Consider the following 14,167-nt stretch of genomic DNA (forward strand, 5'->3'; position numbering starts at 1 on the left):
GAAGGAGATACATGGACGATTCATAAAAATGACAAAAGAAGAGAATCATGAAAACACCCGGATATGGCTAAGAAAAGGACACATGAACAAAGAAACAAGATCTCTACTGACAGCTGGACGAAGCAATGCGATTAGAGCTAACCACACTGAAGCTAAAATAGATAAAACACAGGAAAAAACAGTAAATGTAGAATCTGTGGACAAAGAGACGAAGCGATAAACCACATAAGTGAATGCAGCAAACTAACCCAAAAAGAATATAAGGACAGGTATGACTTGAAGTTCTGCAAATGACTGCACTTCGAGCATGGTGACAAATGGTATGAACGCGAACCGGAGATAGTACTGGAAAATGAAAAGCACAACACTCTTTGGGACATGGAGGTACACACAGATAAATTCATCCAAGCAAGAAGACAGGACATAATAATGAACAAGAAAAAAAGAAAATGCAAAACTAGAGATTTCTGTCCCAGCAGACCACAGGGTGAAGATTAAAGCGATGGAAAAACGAAACAAAAGTGCAGAACTACTCAGAGAACTAAAAGGAATAAGAAATTGGCTGAGTAATTTGGTAGAGACCGCAGAGGTAAATGTTTTAAAAATTTTAATCCGTGAACATTTATTGTTTTGGGCTCAAATTGCATTAAAAAGTTTTATCCATGTCCAAGTAACTTACATCTAAAGTTTCAAGTGTTTAGACCCAAAATTGATGGAGGAGTTTGGTAGAGTTTTTCAAAGGTCAAATCGTTGAACTTTGACCCCTTGACAGCCAAATTTATGGCCGAAAATCAATTAAAAAGATTTTCCCAAATCTCAATACCCCTTATGTCAAATCTCGAGTCTGTAGACTGAAAATTGACAGAGTAGCTTGGTAGGGAAATGCACAGACAGAGACACTTTCACTTTTATAGATATATAGTTTTCTGAATTAATTCATTGATATATATCGGCATGTTATACATCATTTTGAAGTGCGTTTTTCGATCTATCAAATCGTATTATTCATTACCGTTCTCAATCTCTTCATTCATTTTTTTTTTTTTAATTATTTTTGCAGGCTTTTCGACAGCATGGACAAAATTCAAATTCGTAGGATTTTCTTGTTCCAGTTAAAACTAGAAAAGCTGCGGAGACAGTTCGTGATATCAATGACGTGTTTGACTCAGGAACTACTAACAAACGTGTGGTACAATGGTGGTTCATTAAATTTTGCAATAGTGACGAGAGCCTCGAAGATGAAGACGGTCGCGGCCGGCTGACTGTGGTTGATAGCGAATATTTGAAAGCCTTAATTGAAGCTGATCCTCGCAAAACTACACGAGAAGTTGCTGTTGAACTCGAAGTCGACCACTCAGCAGTCGTTTGCCATTGAAAACAAATAGGGAAATAAAAAAAAGTTGGATAAATGGGTGCCGCAGGAATTGAACAATAATAAAAAGAAATCGTCGTTTTAAGGTGTCTTTTACGCTCCTTCTGCGCAACAAAAAACGACTCATTTCTCGAGCGGATTGTGACGTGTGATGAAAAGTGGATCATCTACGACAACTGGTGACGTTCAGCACAGTGGTTTGGTTCGATGCCGGTGAAGACTGAAGCTCCACAACACTTCCCGAAGCCGAAATTGCACCAAAAAAAAGTTATGGTGACTGTTTGGTGGTTTGCAGTCGGTCTCATTCATCACAGCTTCTTGGATCCAGGGGAAACAATTATGGCGGAGAAATACTGCCGACAAATTGACGAAATGCACCAGAAGCTCCAATATATATACCCAAAATTGGTCAATATGTAGGGACCAATTCACCTCAATGAGAACGCTCGCCTACATGTTGCTCAACTGATCCTGCAAAAGCTGAACGAATTGGGCTACGAGAGATTACCTCACCCGCCATATTCACAGGGCCTCTCGCCCACCGATTATTACTTTTTGAAGCATCTCGGCAACTTCCTGCGCGAAAAATGCTTCAACAGCCGAGATGATGCTGAATCGGCCTTCATCACTTCCAGAACTCCGGATTTCTATGCGAATAGGATGAATAAACTTGTTTCTCGTTTGGCAAAAATGTGTCGATTCTCATGGTTCTTTTATGAAAGGAGTTATGATCTTTTGAAGTTGGTCAAAAAAGCGACATCATTTTTGTACCAGTCCAATAGTATGGGAATATAATTATGGCAAATAAGTTACATAGAATCGTTCATGAGAGAAAGTGAGAGAAATTAAGAAGGGGGATAGATAGATAGATAGATAGATAGATAGATAGATAGATAGATAGATAGATAGATGGCGGGAGAGAAAGAGATTCTGTTGAGCTCTCTCTCTTTCTCTCTGTCTCTGTCTCTGTCTGTCTGTCTGTCTGTCTGTCTGTCTGTCTGTCTGTCTGTCTCTCTCTCTCTCTCTCTCTCTCTCTCTCTCTCTCTCTCTCTCCACCCCTCTTTTTCTCTATACTTCGACTCTGTGACATCCAGGATTTCTGTTATATTGTTTGTGCTTGAAGCCAACGCCTTTCTCCTACCCAGACCATTGAGAAATACATATACATACATACATAGATAAAGGGCGAACAAGTGCACTTCTCACTGTTGTTGTTATTATTGTTGTTTGTTGTTGTTGATGTTGTTGTTGTTGTTGTTGATGGAGAAGATACGAAAGAGGAGATAGGTAAATTCTTTTACACAGCACCAGCACCACATCTCGGGATTCGTCCTATTTCATACAGCACCCAGAACGTCGGGTAGCAGTCGTGTGACTACTATTCGAGCTACCTCTTTTTATGCCATTCGTCCGCCATCCGTTTACATTTTCATCCCTTCATCGTTAGTATTTATTCTCCTGTTGCCCCCACCCCCTAAAAAACCCACTCGAACTTGATTCTTACATCTATCTATCTATCTATCTATCTATCTATCTATCTATCTATCTATCATTATTATTATTATAAGCGGAAGTTTGGAATCGTTATCACTAGAGCTTGTTTTACAAATGAGGAAAAATCGCATCTCTACGAACTTCATGTGATCATTAAAAGAGAAAAAAAAAAAAAGAAAGAAAAAGAAAGGTTTCCGTCCATTCTCACGAGGCAATGGATACCCCCTTTAAAGGTGTCTACGCGGGGATTCTATAATGAAGCAAGGATTACGCAATCGCCAACCCCAACTCTCCTGAAACCTGCATTGCTTGGATCAAGTCGCAAAGAGGGGTTTACGAAACCATAAACAATGCTAGGACCAGCAAAGAAACACTCATGTTATTTCGGAGTTTTCTGTTTCCTAGACTAGTTGCACAACCAAGGCTTGAAAGTATAGTCTATCTTACTAATTTAACCCATAGTTGGGAGGATGAGGATATATTGATTCATACCTGTCGCAATGGGATTACTAAAATAGTGGCCTTAAAACGCAACGAGTAAAACATTTTTTTTTTTTCACTAAGTGCTGATAAAAACAGGTTTGAAAAGAGAAAACATTTTCTGTTAGATTTTTTTTTTAATCGCATAAAATACATGCTAAAACATTGCTTGGTTTGGGGATTGAGTTATATTTTGAGACAATCCATTTTCATTGTTCTAATTAGTTGATGGTTATTTATCAAGTCATCCACTTCTTACTAAGTTATACTAACTTATTAATTATTTTGTTCTTATCTGTTACTCTGTTTATTACTCTCAGCCTCTCTCAATGTACGCCCTTTAACCGCCGTTCTGATTTTATACAGCTTTTATCACTCTCACTTCCATACCCTCCCTTTCTCTCCTCACAGTCACAGTATAGTCTATAATAGTGAAAATTTTAATATTCGTTTACAAACAATAGGAAATATTTCCACAGGTTAGAGAGAGAGAGAGAGAGAGAGAGAGAGAGAGGGAGAGAGAGAGATTATATGCCCCCAATTTCTCCCACCCATATATTGTATTTTCATTATTTTTAAATAATTTTGTCCAAAAATAATTCAGTACAGTAAAATAGCTCGAGCAACATGTCCGTAATAATATGCTTGTTGACACATAAACATGATTTTAATTAAATTAAAGAAGCCATGACGAAGGCCCAGCCAGCTCGCCATTCGAAACGTGTCAATTGTTTCATAGTTTACAAAAAATAAGATAAAATTTTAAATAATCTGTCATTTTTTTTCTTGCCTAATCCCAAGATAAAAAGCGCCATTTGTGCAGGTTAGTTTTTGGTGGACAAAAGTTCCCGAGAAAAAAAAAAAAAAAAAAAAAAAGAAAAGAAAAAAAAAAAGCGAAATATTTATTTTAAAAAGTAAATAAATCACTATTAAAGTTTTCATTTGTACCGGGTACCGACTCGTGTCTTTTCTATTCTCAGTCAGTGAATAAGTTACTCCTTCTAGACTGGGACAATTTTAATTTTCGTCCCAATTCAGAGTGCCTCTTTGGGAGAAGCTAGATTTTTTTAATATATATATATATATAAATACCGGTTTGGTCTTTAACTTTGACCTCGTTGGGATGTAAGTAAATTAGGATCTTGTTTTTTGATGCATTTAAGAAACGCGCGACTGGATTTTACACGCATTTTGAGTTTCTATCAAGAACTCCAGCTGAATGCGCGTTTTTTTAGTCGAAAATAATTCCATCTTCATATAAACTTTAAAAAGAAACGGGAACTTGCCTTTAAAACAAAAGTATCTCGTACTACGATATGTATCAAAATTAGTAACGAAGTAGCTGTCTGAACTTATATTATAGCCGTATTTATCAGGCGTTGTCCGGTGGACAGTTTAGAGAGAAAAAAAGCTATTTCAAATATAATGTATTTAAATTTTCTTTTGATATATATTTTTTAAATATTCTTTTTTATTTTTCTTTATTTGATTTATTTCCAATAAGTACCCGCTTAATAGTAAATAAAAAAAGATTCAATGTGTGTTTATCAAAGTTACGTATAGGCGAAAAACACGCACATAAACACGAACACGCGAGATTGGCTTTACTTTCGAAAATCGGAAGCGGTAAGATCTACGCAAGTTGGGACGATTTAATAAGCTCGTCATTTTTTTCTTTTCTTTGAAAATAGTCTGTATTTATTTATTTATTTATTTATTTATTTATTTATTTATATAGGATTGTCCGTCAAATCTTAAGCCACGCCCAGATACTAAGAAAACATTTTTTTTTTTGATTGAAAAAAAAAAAATAGATAAATAAATAAAGATCACACAATCATTGCCTTATACAACCACGCGTTACGAATGAATTGCAAACATTTGAAACATTCGTTACTACGTTAAAGTTCGTAACAAAACGGTAAAAGTAACAATATATATATATATATAAAGGAAGAGAAAGAAAGAGGCCGAAAAGAAAAAGCAAAAACGGACGGACCATCTTATACAACACGGGAAAATTAAAACTACATCTTGGATCACAACCTTAAAACTCAAGTAAGTAACGGGTATTTTTCTTCTTTATTAATTGTATATGACATGACAACCGTTTCTATGTAGTGTACAATGCAATGCACAATGTATACGTGTGTGTATAAGTGTTGTTGGGTAAAACGTACAGAATAGTTAACACTTGTAACCCATAAAAACACGACAAACAGGTGCCCGTATTTGGCGTTACCGCGTTTTGATCTGTGGAGTTGTTGTTGGTTTTTATTATAAACACCCCCAACCTCCCATGTTAAGAACGGCTTTCGGAATAAACACCCCACCCTCACCTCGAAAGCCGTTCTTAACATGAGGAGATGGTGAGGGAGGGTGTTATTCCGAAAGCCGTTCTTAACATGGGGTGGTTGGGAGTGTTTATACTACGCTGGGGCAGGTCGTAAAAATACCTTATTATTTTTGGTACTCATGATGCACTTACTGACTGACCTGCTGTGCTGAAATAATAACGTTATCATTTAAAAAGCCATTCTTAACATGGGGAGGGGAGGATGTTTTGTACCTATTCTGTACTTTAACCTTACAACTGAATAAAAAAAACCATATCATAAAACTTTAATTAAACTTGGAAATACGATTTTAAAAAATAGCGTGGATTAGTAAGTGCATGAGTACCTTTTTATTTATTTATTTATTAAGTTGTTCAATTTCGACTTCGGTGGAAAATTTCGTTTGAGTCGTTTCTCCAAGATTGTTTTACTTATTGTTGGGGATCCAGAATTCGCCCTATATTTAAAAAAAATAATAAAATAAAGGTGCTAGTGCACTTACTGATCCGCGCTATTTTTTAAATCATATTTCCAAGTTTGGGTTTGTATTACTGAACACATAGATTCGAAAAAGTTGTCAAGAAACAAATATATAACAAATAAATGTTATCAAAGGCAAGATAAGTTACTTTTCTACCTAACTGTGTTTACCGATGTATTGGAAAATTCAAGATGGCGTCTGACCCTCTCTTTAACACGATAAGTTTGGAAAAAGGTGTTATAAATAAAAAAAAACTGGATAAAATACTGTTAAAAACTCGCTCAATATATGTTACCATGAAAAAGGTTGACATATATTCGGCGGGTTTTTAATAGTATTTTGTCTAGTTTTTTATTTATAACACCTTTTCCCAAACTTACCGTGTCAAAGAGAGAGTGAGGCGCCATCTTGAATTTTCCAATACACTGTATGTTTTTCGAGCTGAATAAACATGTTACCCTGAATAAAAACACGAAAAATATATCCAGTTTGGTAGAAAAGTAACTTATCTTGCCTTTGATAACATTTCTTGGTTATATATTTGTTTTTTGACAACTTTTTCGAATCTATGTGTACAGTAATACAAAACCCCAAGTTTAATTAAAGTTTTATATGATTTTTTTTTATTCAATTGTAAGGTTACAAAACACCCCCTCCCCATGTTAAGAATGGCTTTTTAAATAATAACGTTATTATTTGAGCACGGAAGTGCACTAGTACCAAAATAAATAAATAAAAATCTTTATGATGTACGTACCCGACAAGACAGTCGCTCTTCGGTTACTCATAGAATTTGATTTTCTGTTTTTAAAAATAAAACTACTTGATCAATTTACGTGAGTTTTTAAATAGATTTTCGTTTCGTCACGAGTACGTACACCATAGGGATTTTTCTTTCTTTTTTTTTCTTTTTTGTTTTGTTTTTTGTTTGTTTTTAATATGGAGAGAATTCTGCAGAAGTGTATCAGAAGCGGCCATTAAAATTGCGTGATAAGAACTTTAATAATTCAACTACTATCTTTCGAAGCTTATAACTACTTGAAAAATGTATTTCAACCCCCCCTTTTTTCAATTAAAGGAGCAAAGACCGAATTAAAAAAAAAAACAGGTTTAATAGTAAATTATGCAATATTTGTTTTTTAAAACGGTTTTCTTTTAAAAAAAAGATTTAAAGAAAATCAACGAAATTTTACTTACTTCAATTATAAAAAATATATATAATTCCAAAAATCTCTTACCTATAAAAAATACCATTCAATAAGTACTTCCATTCTTCATTGTTAAGAATTTATCTATATTTATATTTTATATGCCACGCCCCTTTTAAATAAAATACTTTTTAAAGCAAGTATTTAAAAAAAAAAACGCGCGATCCGATGTTTTTCACAGTTGAAATTGAAAATTGAAGTTGACCTTGAAAATATCGTAAAAATTTAACCAATAGAAACATTTTGATAGATTTTTAAATTTGAAAAATTGAGAAAAAATTAACTCGTAAAATTCAATTGATTTCAGTACGTAAAAAACATGGCTGCATGAAGGGGCACCGGCACTTTGTAAACACTTTTTTTTTGCTTTTTTTTGCGTTGAATCTTCGGTGGCGCTAAGCCTCACAATTAATGTCTCTTTCTATTGTGTGCTGTAAACCAAAATTAATTGAAAACTAAACACATTCACTTAATTTTTGCCGTTTAAAAACAAACCCACTCTACCGAGTTTTTTTTTTAAATTCTCTTAATGAAATATGAGTTTTTAAATATTATATTTTATTTCTACTTTATCGAGTGATTTTTTTTTTAATATCTAAAAAAAGAAAACATTGAATGAAATAGAAAAAATTGTCATCAACATCCGATATTTACTTGACTATGTAAGCATCACATGAGCTTTCACTTAAAAAATAAATAAATGTTTAAAAAAAGGTTTTACACTTTGGACTTTATAGCTAAATTTCTAAAAAAACGCTTCTTTGTTTTATATTAGAGTATTTTATTTATTGATCTTTTATCTTCAATTTGTGATATATAAAACTTTGATGGGTAAATTAATTATTTACTTTTAATAGATATTTCAAAATGGGGACAGGGTGAATTTAAAAAATACGTTTGTCTTAAATACTATATTCGGTTTATTGGAAAGAGCATAAAATTTCACATTGACCTTGAAAATATCGTAAAAATTTAACAAATAGAAACATTTTGATAGATTTTTAAAGGTCAAAAATTGAAAATAAATTAACTCGTAAAATTCAATTAATTTCATTACGTAAAAAACATGGCTACATGAAAGCGCGCCGGCACTTTGTAAACACTGTTTTTTTTTTTTTTTAAATAAAAAATAATATTTCTATTATTTTTTAAACAACTTTTATAGTTTATTTTTTAAACAACTTTTATAGTTTATTTTTTAAACAACTTTAATAGTTTATTTTTTAAACAACTTTAATAGTTTATTTTTGGTAGCCATGTATCAGAATTTTTGTAGGAATTTTTGACACCCTTAACACGAAACTGCGAATAAAATATAAAAATCTCGTAATTTCTCTGTTAAAAGTGGGTTGTTTATTTTCTTTATGGATTATACTTCCAAAATAAACTATTAAAGTTGTTTTAAAAGTAATAGAAATATTTTTTTAAACAGTAATGAATTTCCCGAACTCAATATTTTTCAATTTTTAAACTTTAAAAATCTATCAAAATTTTTCTATTTTTACGATATTTTCAGGGTCAATGTGAAATTTTATGCTCTTTCCAATAAACCGAATATAATATTTTAGACAAACGTTTTTGTTTTTGTTTTTTTAATTCACGGCCCCCTCCAATTTTCAAGTGTCTATTAAAAAGAAAATAATTAATTTACTCACCGAAAAGTAAATAATTAATTTACTCACAAATTGAAGAGAAAAGGTCAATAAATAATATATTCAAATTTAAAACAAAAAAAAAACGTAGTGTTTTTTAGAATTTTACCTGTAAAGTTTTAAGTTTAAAACCTTTTTTTAAACCACGTTATTTATGGAATCTTGGTCCTTGTTCCTTTAATTGAAAAAAAATTAGGGCTTGAATTACATTTTTTCGAGGAGTTATAAGCTTGGAAAGACAGGGGGTCAAATAATTCACGCCTCCCATTTTGAAATGTCTATTAAAAAGTAAATAATTTATGTACCAAAGTCTTATATATCACAAATTGAAGAGAAAAGGTCAATAAATAATATATTCAAATTTAAAACAAAAAAAAGTAGTGTTTTTTAGAAATTTACCTGTAAAGTCCGAAGTTTAAAACCTTTTTTTTAAAAAAAACGTTGTTTTTTTTTTTTTTTTTTTTTTTTTTTTTTTTTTTAATGAAACCTTGGTCCTTGCTCCTTTAATTGAAACAAAAAGTTAGGGCTTGAATTACATTTTTCGAGGAGTTATAAGCTTGGAAAGATGGAGTGGAATTATTCACTATTTTCACGAAATTTCTGACACACCTAGCCATGTTTTGATTTTAAAGAAAATAAACAACCCACTTTTAAAAGAGAAATTACGAGTTTTTTATATTTTATTCGGAGTTTTCTGTTAGGCGTGTCAAAAATTCCACAAAAATTCTGATACACCTACACAAGCACCCAAAATTTTAGTGATCATTACTATGACCGACATAAATTATTCAAAATTTTAGTGATCATTACTATGACCGACATAAATTATTCAAAATTTTAGTAATCATTACTATGACCGACATAAATTATTCAAAATTTTAGTGATCATTACTATGACCGACATAAATTATTCAAAATTTTAGTGATCATTATTATGACCGACATAAATTATTCAAAATTTTAGTGATCATTACTATGACCGACATAAATTATTCAAAATTTTAATAATCATTACTATGACCGACATAAATTATTCAAAATTTTAGTGATCATTACTATGACCGACATAAATTATTATAAAATTTTAGTGATCATTACTATGACCGACATAAATTATTCAAAATTTTAGTGATCATTACTATGACCGACATAAATTATTCAAAATTTTAGTGATCATTACTATGACCGACATAAATTATTCAAAATTTTAGTGATCATTACTATGACCGACATAAATTATTCAAAATTTTAGTGATCATTACTATGACCGACATAAATTATTCAAAATTTTAGTGATCATTACTATGACCGACATAAATTATTCAAAATTTTAGTGATCATTACTATGACCGACATAAATTATTCAAAATTTTAGTGATCATTACTATGACCGACATAAATTATTCAAAATTTTAGTAATCATTACTATGACCGACATAAATTATTCAAAATTTTAGTGATCATTACTATGACCGACATAAATTATTCAAAATTTTAGTGATCATTTCTATGACCGACATAAATTATTCAAAATTTTAGTGATCATTACTATGACCGACATAAATTATTCAAAATTTTAGTGATCATTACTATGACCGACATAAATTATTCAAAATTTTAGTGATCATTACTATGACCGACATAAATTATTCAAAATTTTAGTGATCATTACTATGACCGACATAAATTATTCAAAATTTTAGTGATCATTACTATGACCGACATAAATTATTCAAAATTTTAGTGATCATTACTATGACCGACATAAATTATTCAAAATTTTAGTGATCATTACTATGACCGACATAAATTATTCAAAATTTTAGTGATCATTACTATGACCGACATAAATTATTCAAAATTTTAGTGATCATTACTATGACCGACATAAATTATTAAAAATTTTAGTAATCATTACTATGACCGACATAAATTATTCAAAATTTTAGTGATCATTACTATGACCGACATAAATTATTCAAAATTTTAGTGATCATTACTATGACCGACATAAATTATTCAAAATTTTAGTGATCATTACTATGACCGACATAAATTATTCAAAATTTTAGTGATCATTACTATGACCGACATAAATTATTCAAAATTTTAGTAATCATTACTATGACCGACATAAATTATTCAAAATTTTAGTGATCATTACTATGACCGACATAAATTATTCAAAATTTTAGTGATCATTACTATGACCGACATAAATTATTCAAAATTTTAGTGATCATTACTATGACCGACATAAATTATTAAAGATTTTAGTGATCATTACTATGACCGACATAAATTATTCAAAATTTTAGTGATCATTTCTATGACCGACATAAATTATTCAAAATTTTAGTGATCATTACTATGACCGACATAAATTATTCAAAATTTTAGTGATCATTACTATGACCGACATAAATTATTCAAAATTTTAGTGATCATTACTATGACCGACATAAATTATTCAAAATTTTAGTGATCATTACTATGACCGATATAAATTATTAAAAATTTTAGTGATCATTACTATGACCGACATAAATTATTAAAAATTTTAGTGATCATTACTATGACCGACATAAATTATTCAAAATTTTAGTGATCATTACTATGACCGACATAAATTATTCAAAATTTTAGTGATCATTACTATGACCGACATAAATTATTCAAAATTTTAGTAATCATTACTATGACCGACATAAATTATTAAAAATTTTAGTGATCATTACTATGACCGAAATAAATTATTCAAAATTTTAGTGATCATTACTATGACCGACATAAATTATTACAAAATTTTAGTGATCATTACTATGACCGACATAAATTATTCAAAATTTTAGTGATCATTACTATGACCGACATAAATTATTCAAAATTTTAGTGATCATTACTATGACCGACATAAATTATTCAAAATTTTAGTGATCATTACTATGACCGACATAAATTATTCAAAATTTTAGTGATCATTACTATGACCGACATAAATTATTCAAAATTTTAGTGATCATTACTATGACCGACATAAATTATTCAAAATTTTAGTGATCATTACTATGACCGACATAAATTATTCAAAATTTTAGTGATCATTACTATGACCGACATAAATTATTCAAAATTTTAGTGATCATTACTATGACCGACATAAATTATTCAAAATTTTAGTGATCATTACTATGACCGACATAAATTATTCCAAAATGATTTATTTTGCTTTATTTGCTTGTTTGTGACCTATTTTCATTTACAAAATAATATTTAACAGTTTTAAAAGAACTTTCAAGCAACTGTATGTACTGTAAATAAATAGATTGTGCGTAAAATAATCCGGTTGTTCACTGCCTGCGATAGGTAAACAAGGATTATTTTATTCAATCGCTATTTACGGCAAATTAAGGTGATGAACACCTCATTTAAATATAACTAGCAGAAGTACCCGTCGACGACTACGTTTAAAAAGATGGCCAATGTGCACTGGCTGTCCAACCTCCAAAGGGTGTTTATTCCGAAAGCCTTTCTTAACATAAGGAGGTTGGGGGAGGGGTATGTTCATTTTGATAGACGTTCTTTACATAAGGAGGTTTAGGGTGTTTATTCCGAAAGGCATTTTTCTTATTTTCAATCTCCCCGTACTCAACTTCTTAAAGGTAAGTCTTCGGGTGGCCCCCCCCCCCCCCAGTGCACTTTCACCAAAAGAGTCTTCAAAAAATGGACTCTGATTTATGAAAGTACTAGCATGGATACCCGGCATTGCCCGGTGGAGAGCGGTGGCATAGTAAGGCAACCCAGCCCTAAAAAAAAAAAAATGCTTCAATCAAAATAGCAGCGAGTGCCCGTGCGAACGCAAAAAAAAAAAAATTTAGCCGCAGTAGCCAAGCTCAAACTTGTAATGCGAAAGAGGAAAAGGAGGTGTGGGTGTAAAGAGATAGCTTAAAACTGTTGAGCTATCAAAACCAAACAAAGCAACCCACTCAAACGAACATGACAGGGCAATAGTGGGAATCTTTATTGACGTAAACGTATGAACACTAATTAAGGACCCCCCCCCCCCCGTTATAAGTGATTCTCAGGAGACCCCACACCCATTAGTGTGAGTGAGCGATGTAAGCCGTAAAAACCTCTCCCTTTCCATGGCGGGGCTATCATGGCAAGTTCGGTAGCTCTACATCAAACAGTGTGAGCGTGCATAGGGTTAACATTTATATGTCACACCCCGAATTGGGTTATCCTGTCATATTTGGTAACTTTACGAGTGTAAATCAAACGGTGTGAGCGTGCAAAATGTTTCCAGTTATAAGTGACACCCCCACCCGGGTCCTCACACGGTTGGTGGGTGTGGGGGGGGTTGTAACTCGTCAGAAATTTGGTGGCTCTACGTGAAACCGCATGAGCGTGCATAGGGCTGTTGGTGGTGAATTGACTTTATTATACCCGTTTCAGATCCTTGATACCTCTTCTATTGTTGTATGTGGCCAGTTAAGTATGATAGGGTACTTGTACATTAATTAAGACATTAAAAACTGAAAATATCGAAAAAAAAGTTATAGTGTACGTATCCGATATGGAATGAAGTTCTCCGGAAAAATCTTTCACTTAATTTGATCAAGTAGTTTTTTTTTGTTTTTTGTTTTTTTTCAGCGAAAAAACAATTTGTTATGATACATGGTAGCCATGTTTTGATTTTTAGGACGAAAAACTACGATTTAACATGGAGAGGGGGTGTCGGCGCTTTAGACCGAGTTATTTCCTCGTGGCGTGTTCTAAAAAATCCAAACATGGCTACCTTGAGTGCGCTGTCATAAAAAATTTTTTATTTACGCTGTAAATTAACATACTCGATCAAATTAAGTGAAATATAACTTTTTTTTTCAATAGTTTCATTTTTTAACGTCTTGATTAAACTGTACAAGTATCTATAACAGTAAACCATATAGGAGCCTATTCGTGCACAGACAGACAGATGTTGAGCTTTATTATATAGATTTTTAACGCAAATAGATCGCAAATAAATAGATAAAGCGGGGTAAATGTGTAGTTTAGCGGCGTGAATTATTTGACAAACAAAAATAATTATAAAAACTATTCATTTTTTATATAAAACACATTATTAGACCAAAGGCTGAAACAAA

At 31.8% G+C, this 14,167-nt stretch overlaps 1 protein-coding gene across 1 annotated transcript in view; it reads left to right on the top strand.

Moving 5' to 3' along the window:
- The first annotated feature begins 1,568 nt into the window (after positions 1 to 1,568).
- The window catches only part of LOC145243625 (uncharacterized), a 147,625-nt gene continuing 135,026 nt past the window's right edge, over positions 1,569 to 14,167 (top strand). The window contains exon 1 of the mRNA XM_080106648.1: positions 1,569 to 5,404. The gene's annotated coding sequence lies outside the window, so the exon portion shown is untranslated. The remainder of the gene's footprint in view (positions 5,405 to 14,167) is intronic.

This window comes from Euprymna scolopes, chromosome 22, assembly GCF_053919585.1.
Source record: "Euprymna scolopes isolate OS-2025 chromosome 22, ASM5391958v1, whole genome shotgun sequence".
Lineage (NCBI taxonomy): Eukaryota > Metazoa > Mollusca > Cephalopoda > Sepiida > Sepiolidae > Euprymna > Euprymna scolopes.